The sequence below is a fragment of the Pinus tabuliformis genome, chromosome X, assembly GCF_031772625.1.
Source record: "Pinus tabuliformis cultivar Carrire ecotype Pingquan chromosome X, CPIR1, whole genome shotgun sequence".
NCBI lineage: Eukaryota > Viridiplantae > Streptophyta > Pinopsida > Pinales > Pinaceae > Pinus > Pinus tabuliformis.
This window is the reverse complement of record NC_142308.1, coordinates 533,068,115-533,091,669: the sequence shown is the minus strand read 5'-3', so window position 1 is coordinate 533,091,669 and position 23,555 is coordinate 533,068,115. Positions and strand designations below refer to the sequence as shown.

Genomic DNA, 23,555 nt, shown 5'->3' with positions numbered 1-23,555 from the left:
CCATGGAGTAATGAGGTTACTTCCCCCCCTGCGATCTGATAGGCTGCCCACAGCCGTCAAAGAGAGGAGCAGCAGCCAGTCGGGAGTGCAATCATCAAGTACATCATATGAAAGTATGCCATGTTGTAAAAGAACAATGAAATGCCGAAACCGAGGCAAAAAGGTGGATCGCATTTTATATAAGCCTGCGTGATATAATGAGGAACCGGGGGATTGGATGTCTGTCAACTGTACGAAGTCTCCAGTAGTCATTGTCAGTTCCGCTGCCATGATTGGTGGTAATGTTCATGCGATAAATATATCGGGGTGTGACATATGATACATGCGAAGGATATAAGAGACAGAAAGATTTAATATCATACCCGATGGTGTAAATATTACGAATTTGGTGCCATTAACAGAGCTCTGCTGCCAACAGGTGTCCATAACCTTGGCAGAGTTGTTTGTCTCACCCTCCGGAACCATGATCCTTTGTGTATATTTTGAAGAGTGCTTTGTCAAATGCAGGCCATTATGCTGGCTTGGTGACCAAATAGTCATAATGCCATTCACAAGGTAGGCGCGAAACGTGGTCAGGCCGGCTCGCGATGAGACCTCCTGTTCCAAGATTTGCTTGTTAATTTATTTTTGGACCATATCCCTGGTGTGGTGGCCATTATGGGAATGCCACTTTGCTTCCACCCTTATGATCATGGTAGGCCGGCTCTGAATGAGACCTCCTATCCTGCATTTGACAACTTTCATATTTTGTTTTTGTTTTCTTTTGCAAAGCACCTCTCTTGTTTATTTTCACATCAGGGTGGTTCCGCAATCCTTAAGAGCGGGGAATGGTGGAAGAAGTCTTACGATCCCAACAGATAGATATAAATCATTCGTTCTTACTCCCAAGTAGTGATCAAAAAAGATTTTAGGGAAATAAAGATCACCAATAACAATGGTACCGGTAAATGACAATGACAGTGAAGATTAAAAGTTCACGTCCCTCCTCCTGTTCTTTTATACATACTGGCTTCATAGTGATAGCGATTTATGATATGCTGATTTCGGTATCTCATGGTTTATGTTCACGGCATAAGTTCATTGTTGTATCTAAAAGATTGAGGAAACCATGGTCACAAAGCATCTTCCATAAGGACGAAAACATGACAATGACATTCATAGGATACCATTTCTTTGAGAGGAGCTACTGAAAATCGAAAATGTTGTTCCTTTTGAGAAAGGAACAGCAAAGTCACTCAAATGCTGTTCCTTTTGACAAGGAACAATAGACACGCTCAAGTGTTGTTCCTTTTCGCAAAGGAACAGCAAAACATCCAAGTGCTGTTCCTTTTCGCAAAGGAACAGCAAAACACACAGGTGCTGTTCCTTTTCGCAAAGGAACAACAAAACACACAAGTGCTGTTCCTTTTCGCAAAGGAACAGCAAAACACGCAAGTGCTGTTCCTTTTCGCAAAGGAACAACAAGACACACAAGTGCTGTTCCTTTTTGCAAAGGAACAGCAAAACACACAAGTGCTGTTCCTTTTCGCAAAGGAACAGCAAAACACGCAAGTGCTGTTCCTTTTCGCAAAGGAACAGCAAAACACGCAAGTGCTGTTCCTTTTCGCAAAGGAACAGCAAGACACACAAGTGTTGTTCCTTTTCGCAAAGGAACAACAAAACACGCAAGTGCTGTTCCTTTTCGCAAAGGAACAGCAAGACACGCAAGTGCTGTTCCTTTTCGCAAAGGAACAGCAAGACACACAAGTGCTGTTCCTTTTCGCAAAGGAACAACAAAACACGCAAGTGCTGTTCCTTTTCGCAAAGGAACAGCAAAACACGCAAGTGTTGTTCCTTTTCGCAAAGGAATAGCAAAACACGCAAGTGCTGTTCCTTTTCGCAAAGGAACAGCAAAACACGCAAGTGCTGTTCCTTTTCGTAAAGGAACAGCAAAACACACAAGTACTGTTCCTTTTCGCAAAGGAACAGCAAAATACGCAAGTGCTATTCCTTTTCGCAAAGGAACAGCAAAATACGCAAGTGCTGTTCCTTTTCGCAAAGGAACAACAAAACACACAAGTGCTGTTCCTTTTCGCAAAGGAACAGCAAAAAACACACCGGTGCTGTTCCTTTTCGCAAGGGAACAGCAAAAACACACCAATGCTGTTCCTTTCCGCAAAGGAACAGCAAAAACACTTGGAAACAAAAAATCAAGGAAACATATATACAAGATGCTATGTACAAGTTATGAATTTCTTAAGCTATAGGTGAGGAAGATTGCTCTTCCTCTCCTAAAATTTTCATATCAGTATCTTGTCGCAGCTGTTGGCAGAAGGATTCCCGAGTGAGTGGCTTTCGATAAAGGCGAACTTGGTGGCCATTTACTTTGAATGCATATCCAGAACCGTCAATTGTGACCAAGGTAAGGGTCCCATTCTCGTGTACCTTTTGGATTTCGTATGGTCCTAGCCATCGAGTCTGGAGTTTCCCCGGGAAATCCTGAAACCGAGAGTCGTATAACAGAGCCCAGTCTCCTTCATGAAAGACTTTATTCTTGATCAGTGCATCATGCCATTTAGCCCGCTGCTGTTGAATCAATGCTATATTCTGTAATGCAGAGAGCCTGATCTCGTCTAATTCATTAATCTGCTGTAATCGATTGATTTGTGCCTCACTCAGATCTAGGTCGACTTCCTATGCAGTTCGTAGCGTTCGGATTTCGAATTCTATGGGGAAAATTGTCTGCTTTCCAAACACTAATTGATAGGGTGAATAGCCTGTAGTGCTTCTCCATGTGGTTCTGTAGGCCCACAGCACCTCAGGTAGTCGAGCGGCCCAATCTCGCCGATGCGATGCAATGGTTTTTGTTAAAATTGATTCTATTACCTTATTACTACTTTCTACTTGCCCATTTTCCTGCGGATGGTATGGGGTAGTAATCTTATGTTGGACATGGTAATTGTTAAGTGTTGCAGCTAATTTATTTCCAACAAATTGTGGTCCACCATCGGTGATTAATTCTCTCGGAAGTCCATAATGTACAAAAAAATGGAACAAGAATTGTATCATAGAGTCTTCTGTAGCCCTAGGTAACGATTCGGCCTCGACCCATTTAGTAACATAGTCTGTCGCCACCAGAATGTATGTCCTCTGATTTGATGATGGATTGATGGGCCCAACGAAGTCCAGAGCCCATCGTTCGAATGGCTCAATGACCAATTGTGGTCTCAGAGGCATTTCATCGGCTTGGCCAGGTTTTCCTGCTCGCTGGCAGCTGTCACAGGCTTGTGCAAACTTTTTCGCATCCTTGAAGATTGTAGGCCAATAGTATCCGATCTGCAATACTTTATGTGCTGTTCTTTTTTCAGCGAAATGTCCCCCGCATGGCCCGTCATGGCAGGCTTTTAGAATGTCGAAGATTTCGTCTTTTCGAATACACCTTCTGATTTGCATGTCTACCCCTGTATGGAACAAATGGCCTCCAATCCATGAAAAGCGAGTGCTTTTCTGAACAATCTGCTTGCGTTCCTGAGGGGTTAAGTGTTTTGGTAACTTACCGACTGCGAGGTAATTGGCAACATCGGCATACCAGGGTGTTCGAACAGCAACAACAAAAAGGTGCTCGTCAGGGAATTGATCGTCTACTGCTACTGTTTCGACTGCTTTCGGCATCCGTGAGAGGAAATCAGCTACAGTGTTCTCCTTGCTAGGTCGATCCTTAATTGTGATGTCGAACTCCTGCAATAAGATCAACCACCTGGTTATTCTAGCATTCGTAACAGGTTTATTTGCCAAATATTTGATAGCAGAATGATCTGTATATAACACAACAGGATAGCCTGTAATATAATGTCTAAATTTGTTAACAGCATGTATTACAGCCAGGAATTCCTTTTCAGTAACGGTATAATTAAGTTCGGCAGAGGATAAATTTTTTCTGATATAGTAAATAGCATATGGCTTCTTATCCTCTTCTTGTCCCAGGACTGCACTGATTGCTGTGTCCAAGGCATCAGTTGATATTTGAAATGGCAAATTCCAGTTGGGTCCTCGAAGGACTGGAGCTGTTGATAACAGGTTCTTCAATTCCTTAAAAGCCTGGTCGCATTTTTCTGTCCACAAGAAATCAACATTGCCAGTTAAAGCATATAGAGGTGCAGCAATACGTGAGTAATGTTCTATAAATCGTCTGTAATACCCAGAAAATCCAAGGAAACTGTGTACCTCTGTTTGGGTAGTGGGAGTAGGGATGAGCAAAAGAATCTGAATTTTAGCCGGGTCTACCTGGATGCCAGCTGCTGAGATGTAATGCCCTAGAATGAGCCCTTCTGTCATCATCATGTAACACTTTTCGTGACTCAGGCAAAGTCTGGTAGCGATACAACGTTGTAGGACTTTCTCCAGGGTATCCAGAGCTAGGTCAAAATCATCTCCATACGGTGTAAAGTCATCCATATACACCTCAAGTCCGTCATTTATTAGGTCTGCAAAGATGCTGAGAACAACTCTTTGAAATGTAGCAGGGGCATTGCATAGGCCGAAGGGTAGTACTCGATACGCAAACGTTCCCCAAGGGCAAGTAAAGGTAGTTTTATCCTGATCTTCAGGGGCGATTTGGATTTGGTTATATCCGCTGAAGCCATCCAGGAAAGAGAAAAATTTCTTCCCTGCTAAAGTGTCCACTACTTGATCTATAAATGGGAGGGGAAAGTGATCCTTCTGTGTGGCCTTATTTAACTCCCTGTAATCCACGCAAATCCTCCATTTCCCATTTTTCTTGGGTACCACCACTAGGGGAGAGACCCACTTACTGTCGGAGATGGGGTAAATAAAATTAACATCTAAAAGTTTCTGAAGTTCTGCTTTTACTATTTCTTTTAGATGGGGGTTAAGTCTTCTTTGTGGCTGGTGAACAGGTCTTGCATCCTTCTCTATATAGATGTGGTGGGTGCATAATTGAGGATCAATCCCCTTCATGTCAGGGTAATCCCACGCAAATGCTCCCTTATATTTTTGTAACAGACTAACAAGCTTCATTTCTTGATCTGGTGTCAGGTTGGCGTTAATATTTAAAGTCCTACCAGGTTCGATTTCCACTACTTTACTATTGGCAACAACAGTTACTGGTATTGTTTGGTCATGTGGATCTTTTAAGGGGTCTTCTTCTAGCTCACTATCAAATGCTGCCTCTATCATAAAACACTGTGTGTGAGAGCTAGATTCGGTTTGACTGATGAAGTTATTGATAGCATCATCTTCTATCTGATCTTTAAAATCTAAAGCCTTCTGTACAGTTAATGGGGCTCCGATATTGTTAGTAAGGTATGACACAGGATACTGATTGGTTTTGATCATTGGCAGGCTTGGCTGTGCTGGAGGATATAGAACGAGATTTTTAACATCTGGTCCTTTAGTTATAGTCATGTTTCCCTGCCGGCAACCAATGTAGGCATCGGCAGTAGCAAGCCAAGGTCTTCCTAATATTAGCGGATGTCCATCTAGTCGGGTTTTTGGATTAATTACCAGGAAATCAGTTGGATACTCCCAGGAATCTACGGAAACCATGACATCATATAGAGTACCTTCGGGTCGAACTACAGATCGATCTACCAATTCTAACAAGGTAGAAGTAGGTTCTACCAATGTGATGCCAAGCTTTTGGCAGGTGGAAGTTGTCAAAATATTGATTGCAGCTCCCAAGTCGACTAAAGCATTAGGCAGGGTTTGACCATAGATTTGGACAGTTACAATTGGGTTCCCGGGATCTTCGTATTTGATAGGTGTCTCTTTTCCTGATAACAGGTCGAATAAAGTTCCAACTACTTGGACTCTAGGGTTAGTAGTTATATTCCTCCTTGATTTTTTTATGCACAGTTCTTTTATAGTCTTTGCGTATATGGGAATATCTTGAATGGCCTGGAGGAATGGAATTTTTATATACAGATTTTGTAACTCTCCCAGAATGTCAAAGTCTGGATGTTGCACTGGTCGCGGTATGACTAATCGTTCCGGGAAAGGAGGAGAGGATGTATTTGTTTGTTGAGGGGTCTGTTCCTTATTTACATCCTTTTGTTGTAGCGGTTGTTCTATTGGTCACTGATCTTCAATGTGACCTATTTTGTCTCCCTCTGTTTCTATGATACGTCCAGATCATAACTGAAGGTCATTACACCCCCTTAAGTCAAGTCCAGTTTCTTATGTGTCTATGATTTGGATGGATTGGACTGGTCGATTATTAGGATTAGGGTTGGGTTGGGCTAGGAGTTGTGGCCTTAAATTAGACTGGGGGTTTTGTTGTAAGGCTGGCAGAGTTGGTTGAGGGAGTGGAATAGTTCCTGTTGACTGATATGTCGATCTTGGCCAATTGGTCTGCCAGGGTGAACCTTGTGATGTGGGGGGAATCCATTGCGGAGGGTATGAATTGTTCTGCCAATATGGTGGGGTGTAGGGAAAATTTGGCCATCCGAATTGGTTTGGCTGATTCATCCATGGATTTGGAGAAGGAAATGGCTGTGATGACCAATTCGGGACTGGGGGTGTAGGTTGATTTTGCCACATACCATATTGCTGAGCATTGTATTGCGAAGGTTGAAAAGAAGAAGCTGGATCTGAAAACATACCTGATTGCCTCGGTTGCCATTGGCGACGTTGGTTAACAAAGTATGCTGGTTCTGATTCTTCTTCTGCTTCTTTGTATACAGCCTTCAATCCAGGAAGTGAGGGGCAACTTTCAATAAGGTGGTCTTTCATACAGATAGCACAGGCTTGAACTGTATCTAGCGGACATTCTTTGTGGCTGTGTTTTTTTCTGCATCGGGGGCAAAAAATTGCCAGATTTTGCTCTGCCTCCATTTGCTTTTGCTTAGCCTGCACAATATCAAGCTGAGTAGTTAATGTCCCTAGGATATCAGTTTTAAAATTTTCTAGTAAATTCCCAAGTTCTACCCGTGTTACCCCTTCTGTTGATATTTTGTTATCTCTAACAAACCTATCATATTCTGTTGGTTTTATCCTTGTGCTACCCCTTGAACTCCTAATACATAAATTAATGATATCGGCAAAATTTTCTTGGTAAATATCTCCTTTTCCCATGATATTCAACGTTTCGATCCACTGTTCTTTCATACCTCTAATTAATGCAGTTTTCAACACATTGTCAAGCAGAGGTAATGATGCATAAGGGGATCTCTGTAAGTTATACTGGAAGCGTTCTACATATTCCTCTAGAGTTTCATTTGGTCTGGCCGTCATTTGGAAGATTTCATCTTTCAGTTCCCTTGACCTACAGTAATCATGATATTTTTTGAGAAAGGACTCTTTCATTTGCTCCCAATTGTTTATGACTCCACCGCCTAGACCCATAAACCATCTCAAGCTGCTCCCTTTAAGGTAGAGGGAAACAACTTTAATTTCTGAGGATCAGTGGTGTAATCATACCCTCTACATAACACATCGAATTCAAATAAGAACACATCAGGGTCCTCTGATGTCAGTCCGTGAAACGTTGGGATGTGTTGAAGAGGAATTGCCTTCATGGGGGCATTCGCAGCAGAATCTACTATCGGATATTGCAATGTGGAAGTTTGGGTATTTGGCTGATTCTGCGCCATAGGATCGAAGATGTGCCAGTAACCTTCCGGGATTTCTAGGAGGTTGTTCCTAGGTTGAGAAGGGGCGGCCTTGGCAGGGGTTGTCTTGATGACACTTCCCTTATCAGGGATTTCTATCTGAAGGAATGGGGTGCTTTCAGTATTAATTCTGGTTGCGCTTCCCTTATCTAAGTTGTTTAACAGCTGGATTATCCTGGAGGGAGATTTCGGTTCCTCTATTTCCCCTGTTTCCCCCTCTCCTTCACAAAGGTTGCTTAAGTTCCCTTCTTGCAGCCGTTCAGACACAAGATTTTCAATTTCTTGGAAGTCCTGTTCAACAGTCTGACTCTGCACCTCAGCGTAGGCTCTAGATGGTGATCCTGTAGCCTGAAGGGAATTGGTAGGCTGCTTAGAATAAGTCTTTCTGAGGCCTACTGACGGCTGAGATTCAGTTTTCTTGTAGATTTCGTCTATGAAGGTCGTTCAGCCAAGGGTCACCGGTCCTTTGGCTTTCTCAGGTTTGGCTGGGGTTTTGGTATTCTTTTCTAACTTTTTCTGCTTAGTCATGCACTCTAAGAACTACTAAATCCTATCAACCAGCAATTCTACTAAGAGAGCGGACGGTGGAGCAGGGCTTTTACATGCTCCGTACGCAGGTTCTTACCTTCCGTTTTTAAAATCCAACTCCCTCCTAGCAGATTTGCGCACTACTCTGTAAAGGGCAAATGGCTATTACTCCTCCCCGGCAACGGCGCCAAAATGTAGAGCTGTAACTAGGGTCTCTCACACCGCTAATTATCCTACATTAATAAGTCAATCCGGGAACGTTTTGTTATTGCAAGGAGTAACTCAATCCGAGGCTGTTTGTCCGAGTAATGCTCGGTAGTATAGTGTCCTAATGGTCTGAAAGGAAACAGATGCTAAGCTGTAACAAAACTAACCCAAAAGATAAAATCACGCAAGGCAGTTAATCAGTCAAGGGTATGGAAACAATAACCTATCCCTTTAGAAACTGATAAAGAAAGGAAATCAGAGCATGGACTTATAGGTCTGGGGCTAGGCAGCGTCTTGCTGAGGCTCACGACAGCCTTAGGCCTGCTCTCACACTAAAACAACAAAGGCAGGTAAATCAAGCAGCGAAAAGTAAAATGGAACAGCAATCTGGAAATGGAACAGTAGTAAAGAAATGGAACAACAGTAAGGAAATGGAACAGCAATGATAAATGGAACAGCAATCCTCAACCATATGTACACGTTCTCTACTACTACAGCAATCTGAGAATAATGGAGGATACGACTATGTTCCTGAACAAGGTAATATTGCTTTCGAGTCTTGCAAATACTATTTCACATGGATCTGATAACAATAATATTCATACCAACATTCCGCTACAGGAATAGCTGAAAGACGCAATTCAAATAGATCCACTATTATAATGCAGAGACATGAGATAAAGGACTCATTCAGATGTCAGTTATAACGAAACATAGCATATCGTATAGAAGATGTATCAGATTACTGAAATAATGGAAATAAACAAACCACACAGTATAATAGTACAAAAGCAAGTGTCCGTTGGAGCTGGGCCCTTGGCTACCAATGGAACACCGCCTGAAGTTACTCCAGATGCAGAGACGAAATGAACACCAAGTCTTTTATATTAATTGCATCAACAAAAGTATAACAAAGTCAGGTCTCAGAGAGACTCGGTAATTACAGTTGGTTCTGAAATTGAAAATTACAAAAGACAGTCCTCCTCCGTCCAATGGCGTGGTGCCTTTATATAACAGAAATGACAGAAGTATCTAGATAATCAAAAGATAACTTAAAGCAGCGATCCCTCAGGATCAAGGATCCTGAGGGATTCGCTAATCGTTCGATTCTTCTCTTTCCCTTCTTGCGTTCTCCGTCTCAGTATCCCGCCTTCTTTCTTTGGGCTATTCGGCTCTAATTTTACTTGATCTTGTCCGCATCTGGTTCCCTGTTGGCAGGACAGTAGTTATTTTCCTTTTGCTTCTTGCTTTCAATCGCCGATCCTTTGTTTTCACGTCTTCCTACATAGAAAACGTCAATCATTAGCATTTGAGCTTCCTTTATCGATTGTTGCACATTTTATCAAAACCCTTTATCTTCTTTGAACTCACAATGCAGAAAAGGTTACAACTATTATTGAAAAACCACTAGATTGCTAGTCAAAAGCATACCTTCCAGGTGCTCCACAGGGGTGAGAAACAAAATTTATGTGATCAGTAGTTAATGGAATTATTACCGTCTTGGAGGTCAACAAAGCATATGACTAGGTTGCCTAATAAGAGGAGGCAACTTCAATTTTCAAAATCCATAGGCAAATTCAGTACATAAATCTATTTTCTCTCATGGAAGCTATGGGATATTTAAAACTTCATCATAGAAATCTAATTGCTTTGGAATAATTGGTGAGAAACAAACAAAAAGAGTGAGTTCTAAATGTTCAAATCCAAAATTGAGATTGCTATGGTCTTGTATTTCATTTATATTTGTTCAATCTCCAAAGAAAACTGGGAAGTGATAATTAATGAGAAATAATCACGTTATGATCAACAAAGTAAAATTAGTTGTTGGGAGTAGGTTACTTGAGCAATATCTTAGACATTCAGCTAAATAGGTCACAAAGTTTATCATTATGAACATTAATGTAGGAAAGATGCACCTTTTTGGTTGTGCAGAAAAAATAGATTTATAATTCAAAACCGTAGAAATTTTATCATGTATATTGAGAATGTTTATGTTTAGATTTAATAACAAGGTTCCAAGTCATTATGACAAAAATTTTCCAATTATTCAAGACAAACTCAATTAATTATCAATTTAATAATAAAAAATAATTTCCATTTTTTTCCTTATTACTTTATAAAAGGGATATTGTGTCCTTATTCAGTTTGTGGAAGGCAGGGAATATGATTCTCAATACGACTTAAATGAGCGTTTTGCTATTGAATATGGCACTGAATGAGCTAGAATTCCTTGTGGATTTCCAATATTTTTGTTGCCAACTCCAAAATTCCTGCAAAGGTGGACGTTAAAGCTTTTGCCAAGAGATTTTTCATCATCCAGAAAAGGTAAAGGGTCTAGTGGACCTGGTTTTATCAACCTTTGGTATCGAGGTTAGGGATGAGATCTTGCCATTCATTTAGCTCCAGTTCATTATCTATTGCCTGTTGCTTCAATTCATTGTCCCAATTCGAAATAATATAATGAGCCCGTGGGTGTGCGTTAGTCCGATAAGGCCGAGTTGCTTCCAAGATTAAATCATTGTTATTTCTACGACCCCAATTTTGGGTGGTTTGAGGTTGAGCTTGAGTTCTTCCACAACCACAACCCTGGCCTTGGCTACGACCTTGACCACCCCTTACATTTCTCCCTTGGGACGAAAGAGTGAGGAGAAAGAACATTAGGGAAAATATTGGACTTGAGGGATGCACTTTGGAGGGAAAGTAAATATGATAGATGCACTAACAACCCAACAGACTACAGACTCAAAGAGTTAGAGACCAAACGAACTGCAAGATACTAAATGAAAATTCATTATATGGCAATATACCTAAATGTCTTTGTGTTAAGGGGAGAAAGCTCCTTGAGAATTAAACAAACTCTACTACGAGTGATGCCCTACCAAAGGCTATCGAAATAAAGCGCAGGAGTTTGTTGGCAAGGAAACATAATGCAAAGAGGTAAAGGGACTAGGCTAGGATGGATTGGTCCTTCAACTTGCTTGGTTGTTATTGGGCAATATGCAAAGCTTTTTCGCCTTCATGATTTGATAATTCCATGCCCTTTAGCGCAAATCAACAACAACAGAAAGAACATTCCCAAACACCTCCTAAGATTCCCATAGAATACATCGGGATCAACACTATATTTAATGACATCATCAATTTTCTTCAGTGCTTTCATTATGGAGTGAATGTGAAGAGATGATCGTATGCTCGAATGAAGGTTTGCGCAAAGCTGATTCAATGCCATTTGCAAACTCTCCTTGATTTGGTGAATTCAATGACGCGTCGTGTAAGCCAACCTCAATTGGATACTACTACCCAACTTTTTGAACCTCTTCACTCGTGCCCAACATAACAGTGTGAAATTATCACAATCTAAAAATTTGAAAGTATGTATAGTCTACTATAAGGGGGGCTTCTAATGCCCCCACAAGTTGCCACGGCGGGGGCTCTTAACGCCCCCAAAAGTTAGTACGAGGGGGGCTCCCAACGTCCCCAAACATTGCTACAAGGGGGGTTGTAAGTCGCCCTTGTAGGTTGCTACAAGGGGGGTTTTAAATTGCCCCCATAGGTCAATTTTCAAGGGGGTTTCAAATCGCCCCCAAAAGTGAATTTTTGTAGGCGATTTACAACCAACCTTGAAAGATGACTTTTGAGGGATATTGCAATCACCCCTAAAAGTCACTTTTTGGGGCTGGTTCATATCTCTTGAAAGGCCTTTTTGTTTGTCCCCACAATGCCCTTAGGCTAGCCCACCTGAAGGACCCTCACACCTAATTGACCCAACTTTTGGGGCTTGAACCTGACGACGCCAAGGAGAATTGAACCAACGCCTCATAACAGAGGGCCAAAGACTTGGCAGGGGGGCTTCAACCAACCATTTGGGCTACCCATCAACACTATCTGTTCAAATACCTTCCCTAAAAGGCTTGACATTTAGAGGTGATGCTTTGAAGGGAGGGCTGGGGGGGTCTAAAAAATTACATCCAAAAGTCACTTTTCAAGTTTGGAACCCCCTTTGAAAAGTGACACATTTGGGGGCAATTCATCTCTCTTAAAAAACCGCCCCTAAAAGGCTTGACTTTTAGAGGTGATGCTATTAGGGGTCGCCGGAGGGGGGGGGTGAGTGAGGGTTTAAAAAACTGCAACTAATGTTAAAACCGCTTCTAATTCCCACTTTTGGAGGCAGCATATGACCCCCCCAAAAGTATTTTTTGTAGTACTGGTAGTTATCATTTTTGTCTCCAGAAGTCATTCTTTTTTAATGATTAACTATGCTTTGCTTCTTTCTAGGATCTCCTCTCAGGAACATGTTTCAACCAATTCTCAAGTTCGTTCTTCAAATTACTTTTTAATTATTTTTGAGATTTATACTTCTCTAATATTTTGTAAGAAAAGGACTTTCATTTTATACTGACAAGGTGATTCCTTGAGTTAGAGGAAAGGAATATCCTTCCCTCACTAGTAAAGGGATTTCCCTGTAGAAAAGGAAAATGATTTCCTTTATTGAGAGAGCTACAGAATTTTCCTTATCAACGCTGATTGCATTACCAGCATATGCATCGTCAACATAAATAACACATAAATGATCATAACTTGAAGAGTTTCTTTGAATTCACTTACCTCGAGTTTCTATGAAGAGGAAATATCAAGGCAAGTGAGGGAACCCAACCTTAAGTTCTCTTAAGAAACAATAATCCCGTAATTGACAAGCCAATCTAGAAAGTATTCCTGCCCAAATAATAAAGGCCCCTATCTTTTCTTGATTAACCATGATGCTTGTTGATGTAGTGACGATATCAAGACATTGTGTTATTCCATCCACTAAACGACTGAATGAGCTTTGTAGTGAGAACAAGGCCATCTATAAAATTCACATTAAGCAATTTCTCCCCATAAAGGAGGGGAATGCCTCAAAACGTTTGTTATAAATAAGAATCTTAAAGGAGAAATAATAATGCATCACTACAATACCACATAAATATGGGGCAAATGGTTTGGATCGTTCATGCCATTACATGTGGGGTTTGGTCTAGGGTTTGTACCGGTTCTGTATGCTGATTCAACCCCTTTTATGGTATATAGGCTGGAAGATCATTTGCAATGTCGACCAAATTCGAGTGCCAGAGTAACTGGGTAAAGGGGTTGAGCTTTTATATGAAAAGGCCATGGATCCTGGCCAGTCTTCACGGTGGGGTTATTCAGTTATGGTTTTTATCACCTAGATTGACCTCAGGTTGAAGGGAGGCAATTCCAAGGTAACCACAAACCAAGCTTAGCCTAGTAGCTAGCCCTACTAGGCTGGGAGAGGGCTCTCTCCATAAGGATCTCAGTCAAGATGACTGGATCAGGTAAAGGATTTTAGGCTAGTTATAGTAGCACGAAAGGTTTTGATTGAATTTGTTGGTGTTTTGCTGGATCAGATGGAGCTGGGTAGTTTAGGTCTGGGAAATTAGGTCAAAAATGCAGGGTGTTCTATGGGGCAAGGTAGGCATAGGCTTTAGCACTTTAGGCTTAATGGTGTGAGGTGTTTAAGACTGATGAGGAGCTGAGGAGGGCATGTGACAATCATGGATCCTTCTCAAATAGTATAAAACATGAATTATTGAATTATTTCCCAAGGCAGAGCATTGTTACAATGGATTCTACCCATCAAACTTGATAACATTCAATAAGAAGCAATGAAATGAATGATGGCATACATAAAACATGTAAACAAATGATTACAAAAGAAGAAACTATGCTAAAAATCCATACCACAGGGATCCCATAAAAATAGCTGCAAATCTTATTAATCTCCTTGTCAAACTGCTTACAATGATGTACAATCAAGCTCTGAGCATCCAAATGAGTCCAACCCACACAATGACTGAGAAAATACATGATATAGACCCCCAAACAACTAATCCTAGGCTCAGGGGTCGAATTCCATGAGAGGAGGAGTCAGTTGCACAAAAAGTTGAGCAGATAGCTGAAGACTATGATGCTGAAACTGAAACATTCCTACTATGAAGCAAACTGATTCATTCATCTCATTTAAGCTTTTCATCTAATGTATCTACCCTAGGTAACATAAATACACTTTAATTACATCATGATTTTACATTACATTAGTGAAAAGATTAAAATCCCATAGGTGAAAAGCGAAAAACCAAAGAAACACTGAAAAATTGGGCTGCCTGTCAAGTGCGCAGCGCCTTAAGGAAACGCGCAGCGCCTCTCCTGGATAAACGCGCAACGCCGACTTCAAATCAACTTTTGAGTGCCTTCCCGATGTCCAAATTGGGCGTGGGATAGGTCGTTGGAAAGCTTGTCGAGTCTACTTTCCAGAAAATTTTTAATTTTTCAATTTGGAGCTCATTTTCCCTGTCAAAAGCCCAATCTCCCAAGACTGGTCAAAATGTGCAGAATGAGGCTGCCAAAATGCAGAGTGTTGTTTCAATCAACTTTTGGAGGTCTTCCTAAACTCCACATTGAGCTCATGATAGCTGAATGGAAATATCTCTGTGTCTAATTATTATTTTACTCATCAAGCAAGTCATTTGGTCAATCCAGCTAGGAGAAATCTTGATTTTCCCAAAGTCACTTAAGAAATGCAGCAACTCTCCCGAAGCAAATGATGTTTTGGACATTTCTCCCAAACCATGAGACCTGTGTAAAAACTGAATGAGGTTTTTTTTCTCGAGTCTATTATGGGAAAAAAACCTCTCTCACGTTTTTCAAATTCATCTTTTCTTGCTCCAAAACATCATTTGAATAAAACCTATCCTGATGTGTGGAACAGGGCATTTGTAGAAATGAAGGGAAATGAAGGGGATGAGGGGCTTCTAATTTCTTGAGAAAATTTTGAGAAGTAGGGAGGGATGTTAGGAAGTAGGGGAAAGTAGAATTTCAAAGATTGAGTGAGGGAAAGGGGTCTAAAAGGGAAAAACACAGGCCTAACCTAGAAAAGTGTTAAATTGTAGCAGTAGGCTAGGGTTTGTGGGAAAATGATGAATTTGAGGGATATAAGTGATGGGAAGTGTTTAAGAAGGTATATTAAGGATAGGGGAAGGTGTATGAACATCAGGATACAAGTTTTTTTGATGATTTTACCATCCAAGAAAAATTACCTTCAAAACCCTAGGAGAGCGAAATGAGCCTTAAGCACAACTGAAGCACAAACAAGGTGTAAAATGGCCCATTGGAACCTAAAATAATGATGACAACTCTTTGAATGATGGCACACTTGGTCGAATGATGACATGGACCAGTACTTGGAAAAATTTGGAAGGAATGAAAACAATCCTAGACCTAATACCTAGTGACCAAATTTTACTTGAAGACTCACTAAAATGACAAAAATTTGATTTCGACACCCCAAGACCACTTTATAAGAGCATATTTGATCATTGGTGGAAGACTGCAAAGACTGACACTAACAATGGCATTATCAGGTGGGAACGTTGATAGATTTGATGAGCATGATGGGTCGGTTAGAGGAGTAAATTTTCACAAGGCTCAGCCGTGTTTGGGTCTGTAGGTAAGCCAACTGGCTTGGATATTTATTGCATGTTTTGTGGTCCATGTGAACCTCTTTTTTTTGTATTTCAGAGATTGAGAAGCGCTTTGAAACTAATCACCAAGGTTCATTTTTCAGTAGTTCCATCAATTGGACGATTGATATGGGTTTCAATGGATACATTTTTATATACTGGAATGGTGGGTGTCTAACACCTTGGTGACATGGAGAGGGTCTTGAACACATTGGTGGTGTGTGAGTCCCTCATGTATTTTGAAATTTTTTGAATGGATCAACTAGGAGATTACCTTTACTTTCTCTGTATTGTAAAATGTCTAGAAATTACACATGTCTAGTGGCAAGTTTTGTAGTGGTGTCAATTGGGTCTAGCTTGGGTGGCTGGGAAGAAAATGTTATCTTTCCCTGTTTGTGAGTCAATTGTTGTTTGGAGCTCTTCTTCATGAGCTATGAGGAATAGAGTCAATTGTTGTTTGGAGCTATGAGGAATATCTCAGTCTCACTACCAGATGGAGGGTGGGGTGAGAAATTACATGCAAGGAAAAAGGTCGCAAGGTAATCAAACTCTTATACCTAGTTTAAAATCTTCTGAATGGGCAGAGATTGGGCCAGATGATAAGTCCTTGGTGATTTTGGCAGACTTAGAAATGCCTCTCATAGTGCAACCACTTAGCCAAAGGAGAGCTGCAAGAAAAAATCCCACCCTCTCCCATCCAAGGAACAAAGTTATTTTAGAATTGGTAGGTTTAGCGAAGCTACCCAGCCATGTAGCTTCTTATGTAGACATTGTACGTGTATATTTATGACATATAAAGAGTAGTGCCTTCGATTGTAAATGATATTAACTACCAGTCATCTGACATAACAGTAAAAAATACAATTATGAAAAGTTGTTATAACTCCAATTTACTTGTTAATGTTACAGGGAATGTCTTTAAGATCAATATATGGAACTACAATATGCACCGCTGCCTATATCCGGAGAGTTAAGTTCCACAATGAGTATCCTTAGATTGTCAGTGCCAATGATGAACAAACAATAACGATATGGAACTGGCAATCTTGAACTTGTATCTGACCTTACTGGCGACATTTTTTTGTGTAATGTGTGTTTCTTTTCATCCTAAGGAAGATTTGGTCATTTGAAGCCCCTTGGATCAGACTGATTGTGTATGGGATATTTGTGCTCCGAGGAGGAAAACTGTCTGCTGATGATATTAAGGTTAACACAAATGAACACAGATATTTTTGGAGAGGGTGATGCTATTGTCAAATATGTTTTGGAATGTCATGATCGTGGAGTGAACTGGGCTGCTGCTTTTCATCCCAGCTTGCATTGATTGTGTCAGGAGCAGATGGTCACCAAGCAGATTGAATAGCATGCAGATTCAATTGCTTGGTGAAGTTATATCTATTTCATTAGAGATATATTAACCTTTTTTTTTTCTTTTTTTTTTTTCCTTCTTTGTCTGTTACTCCTCTTTCTTGAGTAGCATCTCAGTTTGCATGTAATTCATTTGTGAAAAGTTAGTTTGTTTTGTTCTCGAATACCAAGGCCTGGCAAGCTGGATAATTTAAGAGGGCATGTGAAAAGTTTGTAGATAATTCATTTGTGAAAAGTTAGTTTTGTTCTCAAAGATCAAGGCCTGGAAAGTTGAATACTTTAGGAGGGCACATGAAAAATTTGTAGATAATTCACTTGTGAAAAGTTAGTATGTTTTTTATTCTCAGGTACCAAGCTTGGGAAGTTGGATATTTTAACTTTTAAGAGGGCATGTGAACTATATGTCTCATGTGATGTTCCATCCACGCCACGACATTTTTGTTAACATTTAGAAGATAAAAGTATCTGAGTTTGAGATGTATCCAAGTATTGTAGAGGTGTCCAAACATTTCATAGAGACCATGATTGCTTCTGGATCTTTGTAGCACATCTTGATATGAATCTTCTTGCTGCTAGGCATGACCGTGGGATGATTGTTTTCAAGTTAGGAAGAGAAAGATCTACTTTTTTTGTTTATGAGGGCACCCTATACTGCAACAATGAACATTTTTTGTTTGCTCATCAATTTGCAACTCAAAAATAATCTCAACTTATACAGATAAGAAGGGTTGGATCCATGAATTGGATCAAGGATGATGATCATTGTTGTTTAGCCCCATGGAGAATGTTGTCCTAATACGTTTGGATGTTGATGGTGGGTGATATGAACTTATTCCTGGGCCAAAGGATAGTGTTGGGACTTGGGAGAAGTGACACAAAGCAAGAAGAAAATACAGCGACTTGGAGGACCTGCTGCCTTTTTTGCTTGCAATCAATTGGCATTCACTGACATGAGTCATAACCAAGTGATAAAAATCACAGAAATAAGGTGATCAAGAAGTCTAGTTGTCCAGTAACTGTGGATACAATTTTCTGTGCAGGAACATAAAACCACCTTCTTGGGCCAGAAGATAGTGCTGGGACATAAGAGTGACACAATGCAGGAAGAAAAGACAGCAACCTTGGTTTGCAACAGAGGATTGTACCTGGGGACCTCCATATTCCATTTGTTAAATACATTTAGTCAGATGACATGGAAAATGTAGCCTTGCTGAGCAAGCATGCAATCATCATTGGAAGCAAGGAGCTTGTACATTATTCTCTGCATAAGATTATTTGTGTTAAAACTTAAGAGTGGTGCTCGGGGTGACAATTGTGCTTTTTTGTCTTCCAAACAGAAACGGTGGCCTTATTGGAACACTTGATGTTCAAGTATGTATAATGAAGGTGTCTGAGAATTCTGTCAATCGCATGAATGAGTTGGAAATAACCGTGTCATACAGATTGATGCATGAGTATATATTCAAGCTGGCAGTGATAAAAAGGAAGTATGACAATGTTATGAGCATGATTAGGAACTGATTTGTGGACAGGCAATGATTGCTTAGCTGCATATGAAGGGCTTCCCAGAAGCGGCTCTTCACTTTTTCAAAGATGAGAAGGCATGATTTAACTTAGCAATGTAGGGTGAAACTATTCAAATTGATGTTGCTTCTGCAAAACAGAGAGATGTTAAGGTCACTGGTATACACTTGGAACTGAGGCCCTTTGGTAAGGAAATGCTGCCATTGTTGAATATGCTTACCAAAGATTAAAGAATTTTGAAAGGCTTTCATTTTGTATCTTGTCATGGACAATATTGATAAGTTTTTGAAGATGTTGGGGATTGCATAAATATAAATTGATGTTATGGGTTAGTTTCACAATGCCCATATGTTTGTGCAGCAGTTCATGGGCTTACAGAGATTGCTGATATGCTTCTACTTAATTGTTAGGTAGCAATCTGCCCACTCTACCATCTGGAAAGAAATCATCACTTATTGTGCCTCCTCCATCAATTTGTCACAATCGTGAATGGCTGTTATTGAGGGTTACCAAAGGCCTTTTTGAGGGTGGGTTGCATAATGCAGGGGTTGCAGTCCATGAAGAAGAGGATGAAGGAGCTGCAGCCAATAGGGGTTAAGACCTTGACACTTTTGGTGGGGTGGATAATGCAGGGGGTGCAGTCCATGAAGAAGAGGATGAAGGAGCTGCAGCCAATAGGGGTTAAGACCTTGACACTTTTGGAGTTGAAAAACAAAATGGCGAGGTTGTAGTGGTCAATGATAGAGAAGTGAGAGGAGATAATGACGATGAGGTAGGATGGGATGTAGAAGCTTTGAACCTCCCTACAGATGTCTAAGCTGCAAATGTTGCAGGTACAACTCATAATGTCATTAGTTACGCCATCACCACGTATGCCAGTAATTCAAATATGGATATAGAAAATCTTTTCTTGCAGGTGAGAATGCAGCTGCTAGTAACATTAATATGGCGATGCAGCTCTCAAGTCAACAACTTGGTATTAAGAATTTCACTCCATTAAAAGTTAAAACCTTTGTTTTTGGATCTTTACATTGGCAGCCATACATACCTCCCTACATTTGTTTCTACACTGTGGTCTTCTTAGCAATAGAGGGAGGCTAGAGTGAGACTGTTAGCTCAAATGTCAGAGGTCCATGAGCTTTGGTATTTAAGCTTTTTCTATTAGATGAGAAACTTAGACTAGCTTACAAAGCCACAACAGATGGGAAGTTAGCTTACAAAGCCACAGCAGATGGGAAGTTTAGTGAAGCATTAAGGTTATTTCTTACAATCTTGCACGCAATTCCAGTTATTGATGTAGATTTCTTTTAGGAGGTTGAGAAGGTGAAGAAATTGATTGGAATTGCTAAAGAATGTGTTCTGGGTCTTCAAATGGGGGTCAAGAGGAAGTTAAGGATCATACTGTCGAACAACAAGAGCTTGCAGCCTATTCTACTCATTGCAACATTCAAAAATTCCATTTGAGGTTGGCTTTGCTGAACACCATAGGTGTTTGCTAGGGAAATTCAAGTTTTCCAAAACATAAAAGCTTGGTTTTTCAGTACATTTAACTACAACAACAAGGTCTTCACCATATCATCATTCCAGTTGGAAATAAAACACCAGTGATAATTTCTTTTCTATTCACTAGGGATAATGGCCCTTTACAATCCCTGCACAAAATGCCAAATACGAAACAATACTTACAGCTGTTAGCTCTGTATAAACTATAAACTGAAGTCCCAACATGCAATAGCTGCTGTTCCTTTAGCAGCTCCAACAACCAACTCCTTGGACACTTTGGACTGCTCCTAGTGACTTGGCAGCCCTCCTGGCATGCCCCCTGTACACTCAATCAGCAATCTACCCATCTTGCAGTTCTTCAGCTACGTCCTATAGGCCATGGTCTGCTTCCTCAGTCCTCCTGTAGCAGGCTTCAAAGCCTTGGCCTACTCCTTTAGTCCTCAACCGCCTTGCTGTAGCAAGTTCACGCTGTCGCCCCCCCTGCACAGAACTCTACAGGGCCACTAACTTGGCTTGATAACTGCTGGCAAATTAGCTCGCTGCAAACCATGTAAAAAAGGCCCAGCAAGTTCTGCAGGCATGTGGGAGGCAGTTGCAGGATGCTAAAAACACTGAATTATGACTTTAGAAATCCTTTTGTTTTTTTGGGAGCAACATTTACACCTCTATTCCGTGGTCAGAAGTATGTGTCCTATCCACATTGTACACCACACTTTATTCCAATCATAAAGGGAAATCTATGTGCTATATGTGAGCTTGCGGTTGTGTTCTGGGTCTTTAGATGCAGTTCAAGAGAAAGGAAGTTAAGGATGATACTGTTCAACAGAAAGAGCTTGCAGTTTATTTTAGTCATAGCAACCTTCAAAAATTCCATTTAAGGTTGGCTTTGCTGAATACCATGGGTGTTTGTTATAAGGGATGGAGCTTTAGTACAACAGCTAACTTTGCTTGATGACTATTGGAAAGTGAACCCCCGCAACCATTCAACAAAGGTACAACAAGTTCTGCAGGCATGTGAAAGGCAGCTGCAGGATGCCAAAAAATTGAATTATGATTTTGACTTCAGAAATCCTTTTGTTGGTGGTGCAGCAACTTTTACACCTATATACCATGGTCAATCAGAAGGATGTGTCCTATCCATATTGTACAGCATGCTTTGTTCCAGTCATACAACGAAATAGCTGCCCTATATGTGAGCTTTCCATTGTGGGTTCCGATGTTTCTAGGTGCTAAAAGTGCATCTTTATTTCAAGAAATTTCATTACCCATGCATATTACCATATCAATATTGCACTCTCTACCTTTGAGAGCCACGTTGAGAGATATGGCAGGACAATCACTAACAAGTCTTGGACAGACTTGAGGGTCTTCTTAAGAGACTGGAGGAGGCTGTTTATTGATCACTGAAGTGATAGTAGAAGTAAAACTTTCCATGTTTTTTCATTGTTGACAATTTGAAATTTCAGTCTGTGTTTTTGCTTCCCTTTCTCAGTCTCAGATGATGAAAAGTGCCAGTAATTTAGCTTTAGGTCTCGAGAATTTTTGATAGAACCCACTGGGTGTTTATCCTATCTTTATCATGCAAGTGTTCTAGTGGTTTGTCTGAGTAGAAACAGACATTAGGGTCTTATTATTCAACACCAGAAAGCAATGCAATTGTTTGAATGCTTTTTCATATGTAGGTCCTGTTAGAATCAGAACTGGTCAAATCGCCCCATTGGACTGGGCATGGTATTGAACCAGCCTGCTGACTAGACTGGTACCTAACCAGTACAGACTGGCCCTAATTGGCTGGACAAGAGACTTAAATTTTTATGAATTTTCTGAATGAATTTTCTTGTACATGCACAACAAAGTTGGTTTATTCTTTTGATGATGACTATAGATGCAAAGTAAACATTCGTGAATTTTTCTTAATGCCTGGAAATAACAATCCTCTCTTAATTATGACTCAAAATTTATAACTCTGAAGTTGTTATGTGTTTGAATGAAAACTATTTTACAAAATGCTTAAAAGAATTGGTTTGCATCTATATAACAGTATTCATGTCTATACTTGTATGTTGGCCATAGGGCTTTAGATTTGGGTTTCTATCTTTGTTTACACGGGTATTCTAAGTTCAGAACGTAACATCACTTTTACACTAGAAAGGCTTGGAAATTCTATAGCCAGCTGTTTGTGCTACATGCACTTGAAAAGGTGTCATTTATTTGCTGAAACCAAGGCATCTTTTAATGCAATTGACTCACAACAGGAAGGAAAGCTATGACACAATTTAGATTTGCATTATTTGTATATTTACTTGTCTATATGCTGAAAATTTAGTAGTGGGTTATATTATATTCACGCTGCCTAGGAAACTTACACCATGTGGCCTCATTCCTAATCTCAAACTAAACCTCGCAGCCAAACACCGCTTCATCTCAAGAACAAATTATAAGGCCTTTAGGGCTTCAACATCTAGGACTCTTTGGTCTTCCTTTTTCTTTGGAGGCAAGGTCATTTGAAACTCAATGCATGTTATATTAGGATCCAAGGGACCAAACTTGGCGTATAAAGAAAAAGCACTACTTTCTAAACATGTTTTTATTACCAAACTAGGTGCACCAAACCTTTTTTAAATCCCGAACACTAGTAGTAAAATTATAGCATTTCATAGTAAGTCGTCCTCTGTAGCTGATATCAGAGAAAGAGATTGCTGCAGCAGCAGAAGGAGAGATTACCATGGGAAGCAGAGGGTTTCAAGAAACAAAGAACTGATACTGATAAGGGGAGTAGGTCGTTTTTCCAGATCGAAAATGTATCACAAAAGGGTTATTTGGGCCCTCAAGGAAAAGAACGGGGGCAGTTTTTCCCAGCATGCCAAACAATAAAAAATGTATCACAAAAGAGGTATTTGGGCCCTTAAGGAAAAGAACAGGGCAATTTTTCCCAGCATGCCAAACAACCGCAGGTGCCCAAATCCGATGAAAACCCTCCCAAATTCTATCCTGCAGAAGATGTGCTTGATTAGACCCACTTCCTTTGCACACAATAAATCAATAGTTTCTTGAGTACCCAGATGCTCAAAAACTGAGATTGTTAAACCTATCAATCGCAATTCTCAAAAAGAGTAATGGGAAATTGGGAATCCAAGGCTTATGATGAAAAAAATCTTAACCTTATGCGTGGCGCTTGCGTCAGAGCTCTGTTGGAAATAATACTGAGAGGGGGGGGGGTGAATCAGTATTATCAGATTAATCAAACTTTTAAATACCCAAAAACATATACGCTACTTCAGTTAAGTGAACCAGCGTGTAC

At 40.4% G+C, this 23,555-nt stretch overlaps 1 pseudogene; it reads left to right on the top strand.

Annotated features, from left to right (window-relative positions):
- The window catches only part of LOC149141084 (coatomer subunit alpha-1-like), a 41,826-nt pseudogene extending 20,339 nt beyond the window's left edge, over positions 1-21,487 (top strand).
- Positions 21,488-23,555: the final 2,068 nt, after the last annotated feature.